Genomic DNA, 20,177 nt, shown 5'->3' with positions numbered 1-20,177 from the left:
GGTGCAGGCCGCTTCTCCATATTTGCTGACGAAACGACGGATATTTCCGGTATCCAACAGTTTACTGTTCGTGCAAGGTACCTAAACAAGGATGCCAACGACATCGAAGGAGTACTTTTAGGTTTTAGCACCGGAAAAGATGCCCTCTCTCATTGCGACTGCAGGTTCTATGTAAATGTGTAGAAACGGCTTCAGATTCTAGGCACCCTTCCAGTGACCACTTCAAGCGCAGACAGTATATTTTTAACATGAGATTAGAAAAACTACTTGCGCTCTACAATGTCTGAGGAACACATGGTTAGGCAGGCAAAGTAAAATAAGAGAAAACAGAAGAAAGTTAACGGCCTATTTTTGAGGTGGTTCTTTTTTGCGGACGACAAGGTCTCGCTCGACAAGGATGCCGACGTCCACAGAGACGTCGGCATCAACGTGTCCGAAGTCATTGACCGCTTCACTAAACTTCCCCGCCGAGTGAAGTTTGTCCATTAGCTGGGAAGCGGCAAAAATCAATGCAAGTAAAGGTTCTGTTCCTTCAGGTCCATAAACGCGTAATTATGAAAACGTATGACTGTTCATTAGTTTGTAAAACCGCCGAAATTATCGCCGTTTATTCAAACAGGTAGCATCATGATCAAAGCTATTGTGTGAAAACGAAAATTACGAGGACATCAATAACCAATTTTTACCGACCTTTTTATTGAAAGCAGGCCCTCGCGGCGCGTCCCAACAAACACACTCGGATATTGGGTAGTTTAACTTGCCGCATCATCTGTGGCTTTCTTTTGGTCTTTCCTTTTTAGCTACCCACTTTTACTTCTTTTTTGAGCCGAAGCAATACCCTTCCTTAATTTTGGGTGCAGAAAATTTGTCGCCGCTCTGCAGGCAGTTAAATAACACACTTTCGTACTGATTTTTGCATTCTTCCTCTATTATCTACCCATATGGTGCTGTCGCGACCGCCGCATGGCCCAAGTACATATCACGAGTTACTTTCAGACATAGCGCAAAAAAGTACGCACAACACACACGAAAACACGACAGACGCGGACGAGCGCTACTACCCACCGTTTATTTCCGTCAACAAACCCTCCGATTTATAAGGTGAACCACGTACACCAGTGTCACGCCCCTTTCTCATGCGAGGTGACAAAAAGAAATCTAAAAAAGTTAACAGTACTATGTCCCTCAGGTAACAGAGTTCAAATAGTTCAGTTCGGCACTGTGCAAAAGAATTGACGCTTCGCTTATACAAATATCTGAGTTCTTGTGGATGTAGAACGCTTCTAGATAGTGGTCTCATAAAATCGTGCCTCGCAACCACACGTAATGATGTGGGCAACCATATGTGCATACTTGTCCTCTTTTTCCTTAACTTTTAGCGCATGCTCCCTGAGCCGGTCGTTTATGCACCGTTCGGTTTGGCTGATGTACACCTTCCCGCACAACAAGGGGACGGAGTATACCACTCCTGTCGCACACCCCACGAAGCGGCTATCTTGGCTTGTTTGGCAACCGTCTTTCCGGTCACCGCTAATTCAATGGCAGAGCCTGGATAGCTTATTAGGAGCCGTGAAGACCACAGGAATACGATGCCTGTTCGCGACCTTCTTCAGGTTGTGCGAGACCTGATGCATATAAGGCATGGTTACGGGTGTAGCCATCCATCGCTGGGTCGCAGCCCTTTCCGCTCCAGGTCTCTTCTTTACCCTCTGCAGGATAGACTCGGCCACCGGAACAACAAGCAACTCAGGGAATCCCGCTGCTAAAAGGCGACCAATCTGATTGGGAAAGCTATGCTGCATTGAATGCGGGCATGACTTACGGAGCGCAGCATCCAGACATTGTAATGCTATGCCCCTTTTTACTACTTTAGCGTGGGCAGAGTCAAAAGGCAGGAGACACTTCTTAACCCGTGGGAGGTACTCTCAGCAAACATGGCCTACACTAAATTTTAGCCTGATATCCAGGAATTGTAACCCCTCAGTTCCAAGCAATTCATGAGTGAAACTCAAGCCCTGCCCAGCTTGAATAAAAACATCTAAAATACTCCCAAGGGCAGTGAAACCGTCCTCTTTCTTTCAAAGAATTAAAAAGTCATCGACGTACCGAAGCACTTTGAATACCTTCCCGCCATTAAAAGCCAAATCAAGCGCACTGTCAATATCAGCTAAAAATATGTCGCATAGAATCGGAGCCACGCAAGACCTAATACACATTCCTCTACGTTGCAGAAAAGGCTGCTCGTTAAAAATAATAAATGTTACACTAAGATAAAATTCTAAAAGCGTTAGATTATGAACCGACAAGCAAGCGGAGTTTTGGAAATCGCATTCGCCACTCTGTTCAATGCACTTCCTAACATCAACTAAAAGCTCATCTTGAGGTACTGAAGAAAACAAGTCCTCAACGTCCACTGACAAGCCATAATCTATACTCTCGTTGTGTTTCACATATTCAGCGACTTCTTCAGATTTCCTCACGCGGAAAGGATCAACAACCGTGAGTTACATAAGGCTCTTCAGTAAAAACTGACTAACCTTCTTTTGCCAAGCCCCCCCCTTCGCTCACAATGGTTCTCAAAGGGACATCTGCCTTATGTGTTTTGCAGAAAAGAAAACCTTCAGACTGTTCCCCTTACTATTTCTAATAGCACTAGCAAGATGATTCAATTCCAAGTCCTTACAAAATTTGATGAACTTAGTCTTAACCCTCACTGCACTTTTTTAAACAGCCACAAAGTTCTTCTCCACTGCCGCTTGGGTTTTTTCATTGAACATGCCTTTCGGCATCACAACAAATCCACCTTCCTTGTCAGCTTCTAGGAGAACCAAACTGTTCTGCCAAACTGAAAGTAACTATGTTAGACCAACTAGCCCAACAGGCGGTCCTTCTGGAACATATCACGATTTCTGCGATCGTAGTTTTGTTCTTGCCGGGATTGTCTGTCTTTCTATGCGTAAAGCTACTACTATGTGTGACTGCGCAACATGTCTATTTGTCTTGTTTGACGCATTACATACAGTGACGTTTGCTTAAATACCTGAATTTGTTGGATACTTATACATATATTTAAACATCTTGTTGCGAGGCTTTGTGTATACAAACAGTGCATTTTGTTACCAGTGACACTTTTGTGCCCTTTATCAACTTGTATCTTCGCACTTGTATATTCCATTCTATTTTCGCATTTCTAATCTACATCTTGCAGAACTCCTGCTTCTTATATGTACTCACTGCTGCGACTATATTATCGGTGTAATTACAATGCACGACCCGTAACAACTGCTCATGCGCAATCTATTGCAACGAAGGACAGCGCCATTGAGGTTTTTCTCTGGCCGTTGCATATGTACAGTCACGAGCAAAAGTTTGTGGGCCAAAGGTATGATATGATGGTATGATAAAGCTTTATTACGGTCCCTCGGAACGCGCGTCAGCACGTAGCGGGCCGCTCCCACGTCGGTACAGAAAGGCCGATGCTCTCTGCCACCACGATTTTATTTTTTTTCCTTCGCAGCCTGGGCATTCCGGCTGAAATCAAGAGCGCAAGCCTACGTGCGCGTGATGGACCAATACAGCGTATTAAGCCAATTCGGGGCCGTGCAGCTGCGCTTGAATATATTAAATTTTTTTGCTGATGCCATGGTCTCCAAACTTCTGCTCGCGACTGTACAAAAAAGTAAACAACGTTTTTTAATGACAAAGATTTATCAAAATATTTGTGCCCAACTTGTTCTTTTCATGTCCTTTACGTTTTTCGCACCAGCTGTATGCACTGCTTTGCTGGTTTGGAATTCTATGATATTCTGATGTTATAAAGTTTGTGTGATATTTTCTTTACTGATTAAATAGACAAAAAAGGCGGAAGCTTTATTATCAGTTATTTCTGCCACAATTTTTGGGACATACGAATATATTCTTTTATGAAAAAATACATATTTTACTTGACAGTCGGTAGCACTCAGTAGTTCATTTGCAGCCTCTAATATACAATGACATTGGCAATGCCAATGCAGTTATTATTGATATATTTGATCCCTCGACCAATTCTATAAGGAGGAGGCCGCGCTGCAACGTGAGCCCCCCCTCTCCGAACAAAATTTCTGGCTATGCCACTGTGCAGTGAAGCAGGTCTTCGAACACTGACCAGTTACAGATGGTTTTCTGCATTAACACCCGTCGCTTACCAAGAACTTAGAAAAGGTGTTCGGCTGAAATGTACCAAATTTTCTTTACAAAGCCACCAATTTACTTTGTTCACAGGAACCTCCCTGAGAAAACTGACGTGAATCCGAGCTTTTGTTGACGTGATTTTACTCTATGCGGTGTCGGCCATTTTCGTTATGGCGCAGTTTCGCCAAGGTCACTGCCAATGGCACCGAAAATATAGCCATGCACCTAAGGCTTTCGCCTTTGAAAAACAGAAATTCCGTGGCAGTGAACATAACTCGACAAGGCACCTGCACGCAAATGCGCAAATGGACTCGTAAACTGAGGCCAACCGAGATTAAGGGTGTCAATCATGCGAATGCATATCCTGAAGCATGCGCCCATCGCGACCATTTAGCAAGCTTGCATTATTATTTTGTCGCTTCATTTCTCGAAAGCTGATTCTAAAAGGGCATTTTCGCTTTTTTGATTCGATCGGACAAAAAGTTGGACGAGGAAAAGATGGACGGAAGGGAGGGGGGGGGGGGGGCGGAGGCCGCTCTTTCAAGATTCTGCACCCGCTTTCTTGAAGCGGAGCTGAGGGTCTAAACGACTATCAATAGCAGCAAAACTGCTGATTCACAGTACACTAGCTGGCCGCTCGTCTTATACGCGCGGCGGTTATCAGATCAGTTGTTCCTGACTCGCGCTCGTCCATGCTCGACGGTGAAAGCTGTTGGCGTGGTCTTTTTTTATTTTTATTTTATTGTTAAAACGTGTATTCTGTTATCGTCCAGTACACTTCGTGCATCATCGCGCGAATTTCGAATCTTAAAGGTCCGTACGCCACGTGGTGTAAAAGCTGTGAACTAAAGGCGATGTCCGGAATTGCTGGGGTTGGTTACTCCTAAGTTCTGTAACTTGGTTGCTGCTAGGTTTGTAAGTAGGTTTTACTTGGCCTAGTATTTTGTTATCACTTCGCGTTACTGGACTTGAAGATCTACAGTTTCGCTGTGCATAAGGTTTGCACGACCGAGTGCAAACTCTTCCGTTTTTTTTTAACTTAACTACCCATGTAGGGTAGGTATTCTCGAGCGATCATTTTCGGAGGTACGTTCTCTTTCGCGACATTTCGCGTGACTAACGCTGGAGGCGTCGGCTCCTACGAGCGACAGTGTTCCTGGCATGCCACAAACACAGGCAGGCTAACCAAGGTTGGCACAGTGCCAAGAACGCTGTTGTTTGCCGACGCCGAACGCGTTGGATGCTAGCAGCTCTATTTCTAGCGTAAGTTGACACGACTAGGCGCAGCCCCTTTTATGGCAATCTCCGAGGCCAAGCGCATGCACACTGGGTGTTTACGTCAGTTCTGACGTAGGTGGTTGCTAGGCGACACGTATCAGCTCTTTCGGTAGCTTCGGTGTGGCGGGAGACGGTTTACCAGCTGCTGCGGTAGCTCGGCGCGGCGGCTTCGCGGAGTGTTCCCGTTGGTGGGCGTTGCTTGGCGGCGGCTGCTGGGTTGTATACTGCTTCGGCGCATGCGCGGCTAGGCGAGGTTGGGCTAGGTGGTGCGCAGCTGTGGCTTGGTTGTTGCTAGGCAACGGCGCGGAGTTTTCTGGGGACTTCAGATGTTTCTCCTCCAGCTTTAACAACTTCGCTGTTAAAACTGAGTTGTTATAGTGTAGCACGTCGCTAAAGGTTGTTGTTCTCATGTCATTTGTCCTTGCTGCGTTGCTGTCTTAGTATCGTCATCATCAGACTATACTTATGTCTACTGCAAGATGAAGGCCTCTCCCTGAGATCTTCCAATACCCGTGTCTTGCGCTAGCTGATTCCAAAATGTATCTGCAAATTTCCTAACTTCATCATCCAACCTAGTTTTCTGGTGACCTCGACTGCGCTTCCCTTCTCTTGGTATCTATTCTGTAACTCTAATGGTCCACCGGTTATCCATCCTACGCATTTCATGGCCTGCCCACCTCCATTTTTTTTCTCTTAATGTGAATTAGAATATCGGCTCTCCCGTTTGCTCTCTGATCCACACCGCTATCTTCCTGTCTCTTAACATTAGGCCTAACATATTTCGTTCCTCCGCTCTTCGTGCGGTACTTCACTTGTTCTCGAGCTTCTTTGTTAACATCGAAGTTTCTGCCCCATATATTAGCACTTCATCATCCAACCTAGTTTTCTGGCGACCTCGACTGCGCTTCCCTTCTCTTGGTATCCATTCTGTAACTCTAATGGTCCACCGGTTATCCATCCTACGCATTACATGGCCTGCCCAGCTCCATTTTTTTCTCTTAATGTGAATTAGAATATCGGCTCTCCCGTTTGCTCTCTGATCCACAACGCTAACTTCCTGTCTCTTAACGTTACGCCTAACATATTTCGTTCCTTCGCTCTTTGTGCGGTCCTTAACTTGTTCTCGAGCTTCTTTGTTAACATCGAAGTTTCTGCCCCATATATTAGCACCGGTAGAATGCAATGATTGTACACTTTTCTTTTCAACGACAGTGGTAAGCTCCCAGTCAGGATTTGGCAATGCCCACTGTATGTACTCCAACCCAATTTTATTCTTCTGTAAATTTCTTTCTGATGATCAGGGTCCCCTCCTTTACTGACTAGACTGACTGGCGATCCTGAATTCCTGTTCCCTTGCCAGGTTATTGAACATTATCTTTGTCCTTGGCATAATAATCTTCAAACCCACTTTCTCGGTTAAGGTGTTTAATCATTTGTTGTAATTCGTCCCTGGAATTGTTACTGAATGGGACAATGTCATCTGCAAACCGAAGGTTGCTGAGGTATTCGCCATTGATCCTCACTGCTAAGCCTTATCGGTCTAAGAGATTGAATACTTCTTCTAAGCATGCAGTGAATAGCATCGAAGAGATTGTGTCTCCTTGCCTAACCCATTTCTTGATCGGTAACTCTACTTTTCTTGTGGAGAACCAAGATAGCTGTCGAATCCTTGTAAATATTTGCCAAGATTTTCACGTATGCCGCCTGTACTCCTTGATTACGCAATGCCTCTATATGACTGCTGCTTTCTCTATTGAATCAAATGCCTTTTTATAAGCTCGGCAAGACCCTCAACTCTCGCATTTCAGAGGAGGAGGGGTGGGCCACCTCTTAAGAGGAACTGCGGAGGATGTTACAGCTGGGCTACTGTTCGAGCTGGAGCTTCGCAACACGTCTTTACTGCGGCTGCCCAGTAGCTCAAGATTTTCTCTAGGACATCGATGCAAGATTGTGCAGATTGCGGGTTTTATCTTCGCACGTTACCGTACGTGACCTAGCCTGCTGCGCCTGCTCCCGCTGGCTTCGGAGACCACGCTGGGACTACCGAGATTTCTTCGACGTAACCGAGAATTTCTACTGTGCATTTGCATTCGGTGGCCGCAGCAGTAGCATCTCGGCAACACTTGTCTTGGAAGGCACCTGACGCTTTTCTTCTGCTTTGCAGGTTTGTGGCTTTCTGTTCCGCTTTTCTCTCTTATATCTACTGCTGCTGCTGCCGGTTGCAACTGCTTAGTGATAGCGATGTCTCGTCCAGACGGTCTTTGTGACTCTGACCCCTGTCTTTCGTGCCGTGCTACTATCCCGGCCAATGGCCCATTTGTAACCTGTGCCCAGCATGCGAATTCAACTACCACATTGGCAAAGCCTGTTCAGGCCTAACAGCCGAAAGTTTTAAAAGCAAAAAAAAAACTGATGGCAGCATTGCTGACTGGACATGTAGCACATGTGTAGTGGCGGGCCAGCACACTGGTCGGTCCTCTCACAAACAAAGCTTTTCAGATGGATCGGGATTGGCAAAAAGTCGTTCCAGTGGCGCACCGACGGAGGGGGGGGGGGGGGTTCGGGGGTTGTAACCCCCCCCCCCCTGAGGCCAACTTAACCCCCCTTTTGTTTAACCCCTTGTCTTTCCTTAAGCATTTGAGTACTACAACTAAGATGTAAGACGCGAAATCGTCTGCACACTCTCAAAAAGCGCATTTTTTTGACAATTTCCCGTGAACAACTTGAAATTCGTGCTGTTTAGATGGTACTGTCAACCCCCCCCCCTCCCCCTGGCAGAGATCCTGGGTGCGCTACTGAGTCGTTCGTCTGGATGAACAGGCTGAATCCTCTGAGCAGGGAGTAATGGCCATGATGACAGATATGCAAAAGAAACTATGTATTTTAATGCCGTTAGTTGAAAAAATTTATACGCTTCCTGAACTTAAGAAAATAGCACTCGGTGTGCACGGATCTGTCGAACAAATGTCAGAAAAGGACAACGTGGTTTTCGAACGTCTCGCCGAGCAAGATCGCGAACTAGTAGACAATAAGGCACTGTTAAATATTAGAGGAAGATGACGACGACGGCGACTAGCGCGCTCAGCGCAAGCGGCTCGCTCGTGATCTGGCGTTTCTGCACTGATTCGAATGGCCAGTATGAACGCATAGTTACTGTCCTTCGGGCAATAAACTTCCCCCTTTCCTGCCCTTCTACTGCGAAGACTCACTTGTTTTACATTTTTTGGTGCCGAAGCCCGGGACTCTGTGATCCAAGCGACAAGACAACGAAAGGACTTCGCCGCCAACGAAGATGGAGCTGATCAAGGGCAAGCGAGCGACCCAACGAGCTTTGCACACGCGTCTCCGAAAGGAGGCAAGCCAACTCATGGAATCGAGTCAGTTTAGCGTTCCCGCGCTTCGAGTGCTGCATGACAGACTGAAGAACTGCAACGACGGACTACGGGTGCTCAACGAACAGATGGAGGTCGAGCAAGCATCCGAAGACTACATCTCGGTCGCGGATTATGAAGACAACGCGGCAGCAACGTTGTCCCTTCTCTGTCACCACATCGAACAGCTTCAGTCTCCAACGACCGCGGATCGAGACCTACCGACACCTAACTACGCTTCAGCGTCAGGTACGATCTCAGGACATCGTGCCCTCGGTGATACCTAAAGACCGGTTGTCGGTGATTCTCGACTTCCGAAGCTCGACTTGGTTCACTTCAATGGAACAGTGCAACAGTGGCAGCCCGTGTCGTCGAGGATGATTCCCTGATAACAGCATGGTGCGGCATGTAACATCTCTCTGCCGCGTCTTTTCCGTTGACTCTTTCTCAGCGTGATCATCCAGTTCATACTGCCTCTAGAGCACTGCACGGGCCGATTTTTTCAGCCCGAGCCCGGCCCGGGCCCGTTTTTACTTTGGGCGGCCCACCCGAGCCCGATAAAAACTTTTATGGCGAGACCCGGGCCCGGCCCGGGCCCGGAAATAATCTACGTTACCCGCCCGGCCCGGCCCGCCACCCCTTTACCTTAGGCCCGAGCCCGGCCCGAGCCCGGCTCGAAACTGGCTTGAAACCCGGCCCGAGACCGAAAAATACATGTTTTTCAGAGTTGAGACGCCCGAGAATAACTCGCTGCACGTTACATGCACACCACCAGAAAGCCCGAGCCCGGCACGGGCCCGCGTCAAAAAACCCGAGCCCGACCCGGGCCCGGGTCAAATAGCACACGCCGTGCCCGAGCCCGGCCCGAGCCCGTGAAAAAACTGCTCTACCCGGGCCGGCCCGGGCCCGGGCTTTCGGGTAAGCCTGAGCCCGTGCAGTGCTCTATGCCTGACTGCCTTGTCGTACTGCTGAAGAAGCTCCTCGTTACTACCAAATCGCCGCAATAAACCGTGTAGTCGTCGAACCGCAACACTTCGGTTGTCTGCTAGGTATGTGTTGACGGGTTTCCACGGTACCGCTAGTTCGTACCTCCCGTTCTTGAATGCTATGTTCTCCGTGAATTGCCGGGCCACTTCATTTCCATGCTCGTCGTTGGCAGAAGGGCCAGAAGTGCCTGTGATGTCTAGATCCCAGAAGTGCTGTAAGGTTTCAGACACGTCTGTCTCTGTGCAACTCGTGCGAAGGACACAAGCGTGCTCGCGGACTTCTTTAATAATGTGACCGTCGCATGGTACAGATCCTTGAAATGTCCAGCCAAGCTTAGTGTTGATCGCAGCTAGTCCTGTCACTTCGTCGTGCGACTAAAACACCGTTTAGCACGAGTTTCCACATTTGGTCGGCTCCAATGAGCAAGCTTATGCCGACTTCTGTTTTTAGGCCAGGAAGCGATACAAAGTCAGCAGTAAACTTTATTTCATTAGCCAGCTTCTGCACAAATGACTGTGACTGTGGAGGTTCAAGCAAGTGATCGCAGATAAAGGGAACCTCCAAAGCCTCGATTTCGTGCTTGGAGCTGTCAAATTGGCTCATCAAAGTGACTTTAACCAAGTTGAGCTGCTCTTTTGGCGCACCGCTCGAACCACCGAACGCTTTGACTTCAACATCTACCTTCTTCAGTGTTGGCAGGTTTAGTTTTCTGGATGTGTCTTCTCTGATAAACGTTCTCTGGCTCCCGTTGTCTAGGACCCCTCTTATATACCAAGAACTAGTCACTTAGAGCCCATATTCGGAACGTCTGCAGTAATACGTCATTTTCAAACAAATTGCTTGTAGGTGCCTGTGCCGCAGCATGCAAGCTCGGGGTTTGTCGTTCATTCGGTTTCTTCGTGTAAGCGTAGTTGGGGTCAAAACAGCTAATGCGTGCTTACCTTTACAGATAACGCAACGGATGTTGCGTCGGCAATCTTTCGAGCGGTGGCCTGTTATAGTGCACTTGAAGCTTCTGTCCGACTTGGCCAGATGGCTCTTCTTCTCATCCAGGCTGTAGTGTTGTGTTGTGTTGAATTCTAGCCCACGGTGGCGCCACTAACACCACTAACACTAACGCTGCTTACCCCTCTAACAGAGGGTGCCACTAAAGTGGTTCCATTCCATTTGTGTATATTTATCATGACAATAAACAGCGCCGGACACTTCGTTTGTTGCCAGCTTAACCGAAGGTCGCGTCGTTCATCTCGTCTCGACACAGGCTTAGTGTAGAAATGGACGTTTCCCTAACGTGGGTGGGTGAAAGGCAGAAAAAACAAGTACATTTCGTCTTGCTGGATTCGTTGTGCAATACGGAGGTGGTAGGCGTGGCAGAGGGCTTCCTGTCACGCCTTCCATCGTGGTGTCGCGAGTACAGGACTCCTGGTGACCACTTTTTTCACAGGCTTCGACCTCCGGTCGTAGATAATCCAATAGGTGACACAGCTCCGTCTCTGACGACTGGGTCTCGTCGGGCTTTTCTAGTAAGCTGTGTCGCTTGTAGTGTCCCACACCGATGTCATTGGGGATCACTTTCGTTAGAATCTCGCCGAGCATCGCAGCGTATGAAAGCTCCGATCGTCCAAGAGCCTTGAGACCTCTCATGTTAATATTGACGCATGTGCTCTATAGGCAGACGACAACGACGATGGGGGCATTAACGGACTCCGTCTAGTGGGTCAGTGGGTTTTTGGCTGACGACGAAGAAGACGTGTCTCCGTTCTGTTCTTGCAGAACGTCTCCCTGTCCTCTCTTGGCGTTGTACCGCGACAATATGTACGGTATCCAGGAGATTCCTCATAGCGGTCACGTCACTAGACAACCTCACTGATCTCAGCATTCGAAGATTTTCAAAGTACTTCTGCTCGATGATCCTCACGTTGCCGAAGCGGTTGGTTAGAATTTCGATGGCATCTGCATATGATGCGTCCGTCACTTGAATTCCCTCGATCGCTTTGGCCGCTGGTCCAGCCAAAATGGTTTTCAAGTAGTGGAAGCGGTCGATGTTCGTTAAACTGGCATTTTCGTGGACGGCGAGCTTGAACATGTCCCAGAAGGGCTGTAACTGTTGCACTGTTCCATTGAAGTGAACCAAGTCGAGCTGTTACTGTCCTTCGGGCAATAAACTTCCCCCTTCCCGCCCTTTTACTGCGAAGAGTCCTTTGTTTTACAGGCACGTCTTGCAACAGCAGAGGACTCCAGCAGCGGGAAAGATGTATTATACTTAAAGGACCGAATTAACGACGACTTAGAGCAGTATGGTCGAAGGCAGAACCTGGAGATCCATGGACTTAAATCGGAAGCAAATGAAAATCTGCTATCTAAAATTAACAAACTGGGTGCTTCTCTCGGGATTCGTCAGCTAGTGGAAGAGGATATAGACGGCGTTCACCGTCTTCCCGCAAAGCAAGGGCGGGAGCCTCCCATCCTAGTGTGTTTTGTTTCAAGAAAAAAGTCACAGGCCTGCGCGGCACACATAGCACAGCGTAAGCTGGTTGAGCGGCGCAAGAGTAGCTCCAATTTCGGCACCACGCACAACAAGGTCTTCGCCTCGATTTTGACGAAAACCATCTGAACTGTCCGCCCGGCGTCGACGGCGAGCTGCGGCTTCTAATGCTCTCTGCACAGCAGTCTGCCGAGCCCGATGATGCCTGGCTGTAGCCGCGCACGTAGCTCTGCGATTCGTTTTTTCAGCAGCGGTTTGTACCTTGCGAGGAGACGCCATAACGTGTACCGAAGAGGTACCCAGAATACGTGGCGCACATCTAACATCGGGATAACGTTGATTGCGTGCCTCGTATGAATCGCATCGCGTCTGAATCGCAACTCGTCGCACGCGGCTGTTGCAGGCACGTTAACTAGATGGCGCCACCATACTGGTGGAGGCTCGGCTCGTCTGCGCCTGCGCGCCTGCCTACTATGCGCGCAGGCGGAGAGGCGCAGGGCGCGTATAAAGGGAACTTTTCTTCACCGTGATATAAAGCGCTTGCGTGGCTCAGTTGCAAAGTAGCCGACTCGCACGCTGCAGGCCTGGGTTCGATCCCGGCGGAAAGCGGGTACTTTTTTTCGCATTTCCAGCGATAGTGGCTACGGGGCGGCGGTGGCATCATCGCGACCAGGAACGGCTAGTGGAATGAGCCCATAACAGCTTTCGCTGCAAAACAAAGGAAAATTGGCAGGAGAAGACTAGGCAACTGTGTGAAAGCAAATCAGATGTCCTCTTATACGTTAACCTTACCCCGTGAAACAAGCATCTTTTATGGATGGCCCGTACAAGGGCATTGCAAATCGACTATCGCTTCACATGGCAGAAAAACGGAAAGATGCTGGTCAGTAAGGGCCCAGGAGAACCAATTTTGCGCATTACATATGAGGCAGATCTGGTCAAGATTAAGGGAACAGCAAGTGTCGACAGCAGTAAACGAAATGACAGCCTGTGAGCGTTAATTCGATTATTTTTTCCGATAACCACTGACAACTTTTGGCACTATGGATCACGAGGACCTACGCAACGCCAAAGGTTCTATGGAATAGAAGAATTTAACAAAGCAGTAGGGGGCTTACAGTATCGTCAAAGTAAATCCCTTTCTTTGTTATGTCTAAATGCAAGAAGCTTTAGAAATAAAAGCGACGACGTTGGCTCCTACCTTAACTCGCTAGTCCATATGTTTGATGTTTTAGCTTTCACTGAAACTTAATTGCTTCACTGGTACGTCTGGTGTTGTTCAATTTGAAGAATATTCTGATGTGTCATGTTGAGAGATAACCAAAAAGGGGGAGGTATCTCTTTGTATTTTCATGAGGGTATCTCGCACGTCTTCCTAGAGACATTTTCCATTGTTCACAGTGATTACCGGATACTTGCTGTGGATTCTTGTGATGTTGTTATACTTCTCGTTCATCGCCCACCATCTGGTAACGTGGAAATATTTTTCGCCTACCTTGAAATGTACTTCGCTGATTAACAGGACACTGCAAATCAATTTTCGTGCTAGGGGATTTTAATATAGTTATATTATCTGAGAATACTGCATCCAAAAATTTGATATCATGTCCAGCTTTAGTTGCACAAACGTTATAAACCTGCCTACTAGAAGAATTGCGCACAACGAAACTGCACTTGATTTATGCTTCACTGACTTTTCACCATATAACGTTCAATCGGGTGTGATGGCTTGTGACACTAGCAACCATCTTCCTTTCTTCATTATTGTGTCGCATCCAAAAAAAATGTCACAGTTTCGCCCGAAAGGCGAAGCATCAATTGCGATAGCAAATTAGCAGAGAGCTATTCGGAGTAGGGATAGTAGTTCTATCGGCTGCATAAACTTGGACACATTTTCTAACTGAATTGACAAGCGTGGTGTCATCGCGCACAAGCAAACATGAATAGATCACACTGAATGACCGCAGACAACGACTGTCAAAACGCTGGCAGCAAGCGCAGCCGCTGCAGCGGGCGAAGGTTCGTGCGGTCTATCGCTTCAACGGAAACTGAGCGGCGAATCCACAACGCATACAAAGGTCAGAGCCGTGTGGAAATAAGAGACAGTGCTGGCGACCGCCACCACAGCCAGTGCAAGCGTAGTTGTTGGCAGAGTAGAAGCTGCTCCCCCCCTCCCTCCCGCGCTGCCTTACCGCTTTCTTGCTTTCGTGTGGGAGATTGCATTGCCAGTTTCCCTTGCGCCCGGTTGAAAGATACTCATTTGGTGCCGTAGCACAGCGTCGCCCCGCCTCCCTCCCTCCCATATCCCCACGGCCTTTCGCGCGACGGTCGCGTTTGCTTTCCGCCGTGCGTTCGCTCTCTGTGATAGCGCGCGTCCCCCGCGCGCTTTCACTCGCGCATACGGCGCGCGGCGACGATTTTATCTCCCTTGGAGTCTATATGGAACCTCACGGCGACGACGACGCCGACGGCAGAAATCCGGTTGAAGTGTCCATATAATTGCTATCGCAATAAAAAGTCACAGGCGTGCATGGCACACGCAGCACAGTCACAGCGTAAGCAGGTGGAGCGGCTCAACAGTAGCTCCAATTTGGGCATCATGCACAACGTGGTCTTCGCGGCAGTCTGTTCGCCTCGTTTTGACGACAACGATCTGAACTGTCCACCCGGCGTCTACGGCGAGCTGTGGATCGTAATGCTCTCTGCACAGCAGTCTGTTTAACCCGATCAAGCCTTACAACTGCAACTTATATATCGGGCGCACCGCGTTTGCAGGCACCTTAACTACATGGCGCCACCACACTGGCGGAGGCTCGGCAGCACGTTGATTGCGTGCCTCGTCTGAATCGTATATCGTCGTCTGTGCCTGCGGACGCTGCGTTTGCAGGCATCTTACATAGATGGCGCCACCATACTGGCGGAGGCTCAACAACTCAATAATTCAACATTATTACAGTCTTAATACACTTCATTCACCTCTCTATATTCATTGTTACTTCAGTTCACATGCTTAATTAATATTGTATACTTAATAGTGGTTTTGCACGCGCTATCGCCTCTTATCCTAAGAGGATGCTTTCGTGTCAACAACACGGTTTTGCAACAGCCTTGAGACGGACACCCCACCATGAGTTATGCATAAAAGCCTGTCGCATTAAAAACAACATCTGGGCTAAATAAATCATAGTAATTCTCCCGCTTTCATCATAAAACGCCACCACGAAAGCGCACTGGTTACGCTACCAGCGCGCAAGCAGCGCTCGCTCTTGCCTGGAGCAAGATGGCCGCCAACCGGTTTCCCAGGCTTCAGCCGGTCGCATGGGCGCGCATAGGGGATCTCCACTCCAGAAATTTTTTTTTATAACCTCCTTGCTTCAAACCGACGTAAGAATCCGCACTTCCCTGATTGCGACGCAGTTAGGCCGAATCCAGGGTGGCCAGACTCTGACGAGTCAGCGCTAGGACTGACTGAGAGACTTTAAGGCGGACCTAGGCTCCGAAACTGAGATAGTTCTGTTTAAGTAGTTTGTAGTTAATCTGAGTTTGTTGTTTGAGTTCGAGTGAAGACTTTTGTTGAATTATAATTTTAGTTTAGTGTGCCACGTGCTTTTATCGTCCTTGTACATATTAAATCCTTGTTTGCTGTGCTGCCAGTCGTCTCTCCTCCATCGAGAGTAGCGCATGTACGCAACTCTCCGCCTCCCAAGCGAGTAGAAGGTGACAATGATTCGTTTCACAATGCGCTTTTCAAATAAATGTTTATACATAAGATAGTCAAAAGACGGTAGATATATAATGCATTCAGATCACCGATCTTCCAAATTTATATCACCCTGCCTTCAACATTTCTGATCTAAGTCCAAGAGAAATGTGGGATGAAAAATCTTCTAATGATAGGCATAAAAATGTCCTAGTTTGTTTTATGTTTAATCATTGACCATGCCCGGATGTTCTGTGTAATGTCATTGGCCTTACAATGTTGATAACCTCTGATGAATCGAGGTCTTGATATTGATAGGCTAGGAGCTTGGATATGCATTCGTTATAGCGAATACCCGGCAGACAGTCCATGATGATGAAAATGTCGCCAGAATATTCGGACAGTGCTGCCAGATTACACCATATGCTTTATCTAGATCTAACCCTTAACTCACAAGAAGGTTAGGATATATTACTTTCCGTAGTTATATTATAATAACAATAATAATAATAATAATAATCCTCACACCCTTGCTATAGAGCATAGACCGCTCATAGCCTAAGCTGCCAGAATTCTTAATGTCCACACTATAACCAAAACACCATTTTTGTAAGGCTGCAGAAGTGCAATACACACAGACCAAGCTGCCGTGCGTATCTGAAAATAGAAGCACGCGACCGGGCTGTTTGCATTCATTTATGAAATTTATGAATGTTGACAGGTTTACGCCCAGGCACCCGCAGGTCTTTGTATCAAGCAGACAAAGTAAAACAAAACATGAAATGTGAGAGAAAGAGGAAGGTAAGTTGCTGACAAAATTTTGAGACCTGCTCGATAATTCTAATTTTGGTCAGCACCGCCATCAACTCCATAGAACTAATGTAGAACGGTGATCAATATTATGGATGCCATACAGTATCTCGTGCTATTTCTCGCGCTAATTCATGAGCGTGCAATAAACATGGCGACTGTGAATCAAGCTGGTGCCATTCGAGTGTTACCCGTGACCTCCCTCTTGTTGTCGAAGTGGTTTCTCCACTTTCCATGAGCCGTACAGTTACTGCGACGTATTGCAGTGATTCAGCACAAAGACCTCAACTTTCGTCGCCGACTCCCAACGACGCATGTGATTAGGCCTATCGTGCGGGAGTGTCAGGTGGCATGCCTTTGCTGGAGGCTAGCCCTTGATATGTTCATACCCGTAGACGATGAGATAGACATTTGGCATGCGATCGTGTGCACAGGCGGATCTGACAGCCGCTCGTGTAACGCAGAGTTTGGTTTCTCGGACAATCAACTGCGACAACTACGTCCTAATGCCTACCAATTTTCTATGTGCATGTATTGGTAGGAACGGCGGAAGCTGGCATGTGAACATGCCTGAAAGCTTTGAACTAAACTTGTAGAACACTGCATAAACTGACAGCAGCCAAGGTAGTGCTCGATCGCTGATGAGCAGTTTAGCAAATATTTCTCCGTCGCCTAGGCAAACCCCGCGGGCATATGCTGCCACCGCTGTTATTTTTTCTGAAAGTTCTTTGTTCGTTTGCTCCGCGTCTTCTCTGCATTGTCCTCATTGCTTTGCACTCCCATCGGCTGTACAACTCGTTCAAAAGCAGGCTCATTATCAAGTTTGTCCACGGAAACAGCATTAAAACCAGTATTTCGTCTTGCGCGGCGGTACTCGTGTATGATATGTAGTCAAGAATTCGACGAAAGTTCGTCTGGTCAGGTAACATGATGAGGAAGAAGATGCGGTCACTGACCAAGTCAAAGTAATACACAGAGACGTTTCGGGACCCGTACGGGTTCCTTGTTCACACTAAGCAGGCAAGAGCCGTAAGTCGCTTTTTATACTAAAATGTGCCGTGATGAGCGGGTGTAGCTGGCAGGGAGATTGCCATCTGGCTCTGTATACTCGTGTATACATGAAGATCTATGGGAGGGTCAACAGGGGTCAGAAAAGACCGAGTTATAGCCGGTTTTGCCCTATAAGCATTTAAGTAATAAGTGGTCTAAGCTTTAGGTTATAAGGACATTCCACCTCTGCTGTGACGGCATCAGCAACACCAGCCAACACTTGTAGGGCTAATCCTGTACACATAGAAAAAAAGGGGGAGGATGGTTTAACTGCCCCTCCCCCCCCCCCCCCCGAAAGGGGTAACCAAATAATTAAACCTTAATAAGTAGAGCACTACACACAGATAATCTGGAAGATGTGACCACCCTCGTGGCATATTATCTTTTCATTCCCTTTTCCTCATTATGTCTTCAATCGGTTGGGAACAACTTTATTGAGGTCCTGCAGAGCTTTTGCGACGGGGCCTTAGGTCTCCCACGTGGGGACGTCGAGGTGTTGCCTCGCCGCCCCCTCGCGGGCCTGCTGGACGGCCCAGAGTTGATCGCCGAGGCTGGGGCAGCGCAAAGCAGCGGCTCACCGCGGAGGAAGGGTTCTGGAGTTAGCACCATGCGGGTTTTTGTTACAGTCCTAGAGTATGTGAGATCAAGTGGCTATCCCAGTGTGGCAGACCTTGCATATATTTGTAGGGTATGTACCGGGGTAGAGTCTGGGGTATTGTGCCGGGTTAGCGTACCTTAGCGCCCGCAGTTGTCTGAAGGCCACCGCCTGCGCCCTGTCCAGCTTGTCGCTGGGCGGAGGGAAGGTTCGGCGGGCCAGGTAGAGGGCCTTAGTAATTTCGTTATAGCTCGCCAAGCATTCTTTAGTGCTGTCCCATGGACGACAGTCGCCGGCGCAGTTCGTGAGCTCGCGCGCCTTGGCGTGTGTCATCTCGTTTCGGTTGCGATGCGTGTCCGATACTTCTCCCATGTGCGCTGGGAACCATTGGATTCTGGTTTCAAATTCTACCTCCCGCTGGACATAACGGTTGCTCAGGACTCAGGCCGCTGTCCGTGCGATCCATACTTTGGCGACGTTTCTGACCGCTTGTCGTGAGTCGCAGAGAACCATCGTGCACGTCTGATCCGTGAGGGCGAGCGCCACCGCCACTTCCTCTGCTTCTTCTGCGCGCGCGCACACTACACTTGCACATATGCGCGTTGTGCCTTTCGAATTTTGCTCTGTACTTTCTCTGGCTTCGTTGTCTATTGGCTACACGTCTTCAAATAGGCAGCACTATATCTGGAGATCACCAATACACTTAGGTGAGGCATCTAATAGTCAGAATTTATTATGACTTGGTATATTATCACAAATTCAGTTTTTTGAAGGCACATCAAATCAAATCAAACTTTATTTCAAAATACAACTGATGTTGAGGTCCGTGGACAAAAAAGCCAGCAAGACATGACATGGTCCATGGCCCCGCCCCGTTTTACGAGCAGCAACAAAGCAACAAAGTATGAACACAGCTTAACACATGAGAATAGAAAAATAAAAGGATTTCCACACTAACAACTCTGAAAATATCAGGATTACTAGGAGGAAGTATTAGAAAAATGTAAAGCATACATAATGAGTATCTCTCAGAAATACAGCTAGTCATCAATACATTACAAAAAACTCATGAAATAGTCACAAAAATGCAGCGCCATATACGTAAATTTTATGGGACACAATATATGGAATATTTCATACAGCAGCATATGCAGAAAGAATCACTATACAAGAAATGGGTGAGGAATCATTATACAGGATGGATGAGCATTTATTTGTTGTGCCTTTACAGGAAGGAACATCACATGAACATGGCCACTGTAATGCACCACACTCTGATTGCTAAAAATGCCCCAGCAACTGCCTAGATCAGGTAGGAACATCGTGCGAAAGGGCTTGGCAGTCCCACATTTAAAGGGGCCCTGAAATGCACTATGGAAAACTTGTTGATGGCACTGATGGTGATTTTGTGTACTTCACAGATAGAGTGTTGCTATTATCATTGGTTAAAAATGTAATGTGCAATTTACATTTGCACGATATTGCGAGTACAGTAGAACCTCGTTGATACGACCTTGTTTTGTACAATTTCACGAAGCCAACGTCCACAATGAAGGACACAAAAAATGACCCGATACATTTATGGTTCCTTTTTACCAATTAAAGGGTTCCTCAAACGATTTGGACAAATTCTGTATACATATAGGGTACGGCTACAGTAAAACATTTGTGCCACAATTTAAGTGAAGTGTCCCGTATTTAGAGAGCCACGGATGATTACAAGTTACC

General features: G+C 47.6%; 4 protein-coding genes across 14 annotated transcripts in view; 1 reads left to right on the top strand and 3 right to left on the bottom strand.

The window, feature by feature from the left end:
* Nucleotides 1-20,177, bottom strand: part of LOC119453871 (zinc finger protein 675-like) — a 2,199,134-nt gene that overhangs the window by 957,925 nt on the left and 1,221,032 nt on the right. The window lies entirely within an intron of this gene.
* The window catches only part of LOC119454549 (gastrula zinc finger protein XlCGF57.1-like), a 1,708,166-nt gene that overhangs the window by 830,838 nt on the left and 857,151 nt on the right, over nt 1-20,177 (bottom strand). The window lies entirely within an intron of this gene.
* Nucleotides 1-20,177, top strand: part of LOC119453877 (gastrula zinc finger protein XlCGF8.2DB) — a 439,553-nt gene that overhangs the window by 123,360 nt on the left and 296,016 nt on the right. The gene's annotated exons all lie outside the window — the stretch shown is intronic.
* Nucleotides 1-20,177, bottom strand: part of LOC125945267 (uncharacterized) — a 329,028-nt gene that overhangs the window by 178,025 nt on the left and 130,826 nt on the right. The window contains exon 1 of one of the 5 annotated variants that reach the window (XM_049666966.1): nt 18,039-18,143. The exons of 1 other annotated variant lie outside the window; for it this stretch is intronic. The gene's annotated coding sequence lies outside the window, so the exon portion shown is untranslated. Of the gene's footprint in view, nt 1-16,821; nt 17,404-17,635; nt 17,681-18,038; nt 18,144-20,177 lie in introns of those variants that run through there. 3 more of the 5 variants (XM_049666967.1, XM_049666969.1, XM_049666968.1) reach the window with 3 other exon arrangements.

This window comes from Dermacentor silvarum, chromosome 5 (assembly GCF_013339745.2).
Source record: "Dermacentor silvarum isolate Dsil-2018 chromosome 5, BIME_Dsil_1.4, whole genome shotgun sequence".
Taxonomy (NCBI): domain Eukaryota; kingdom Metazoa; phylum Arthropoda; class Arachnida; order Ixodida; family Ixodidae; genus Dermacentor; species Dermacentor silvarum.
This window is presented reverse-complemented; position numbering and strand designations above follow the sequence as displayed.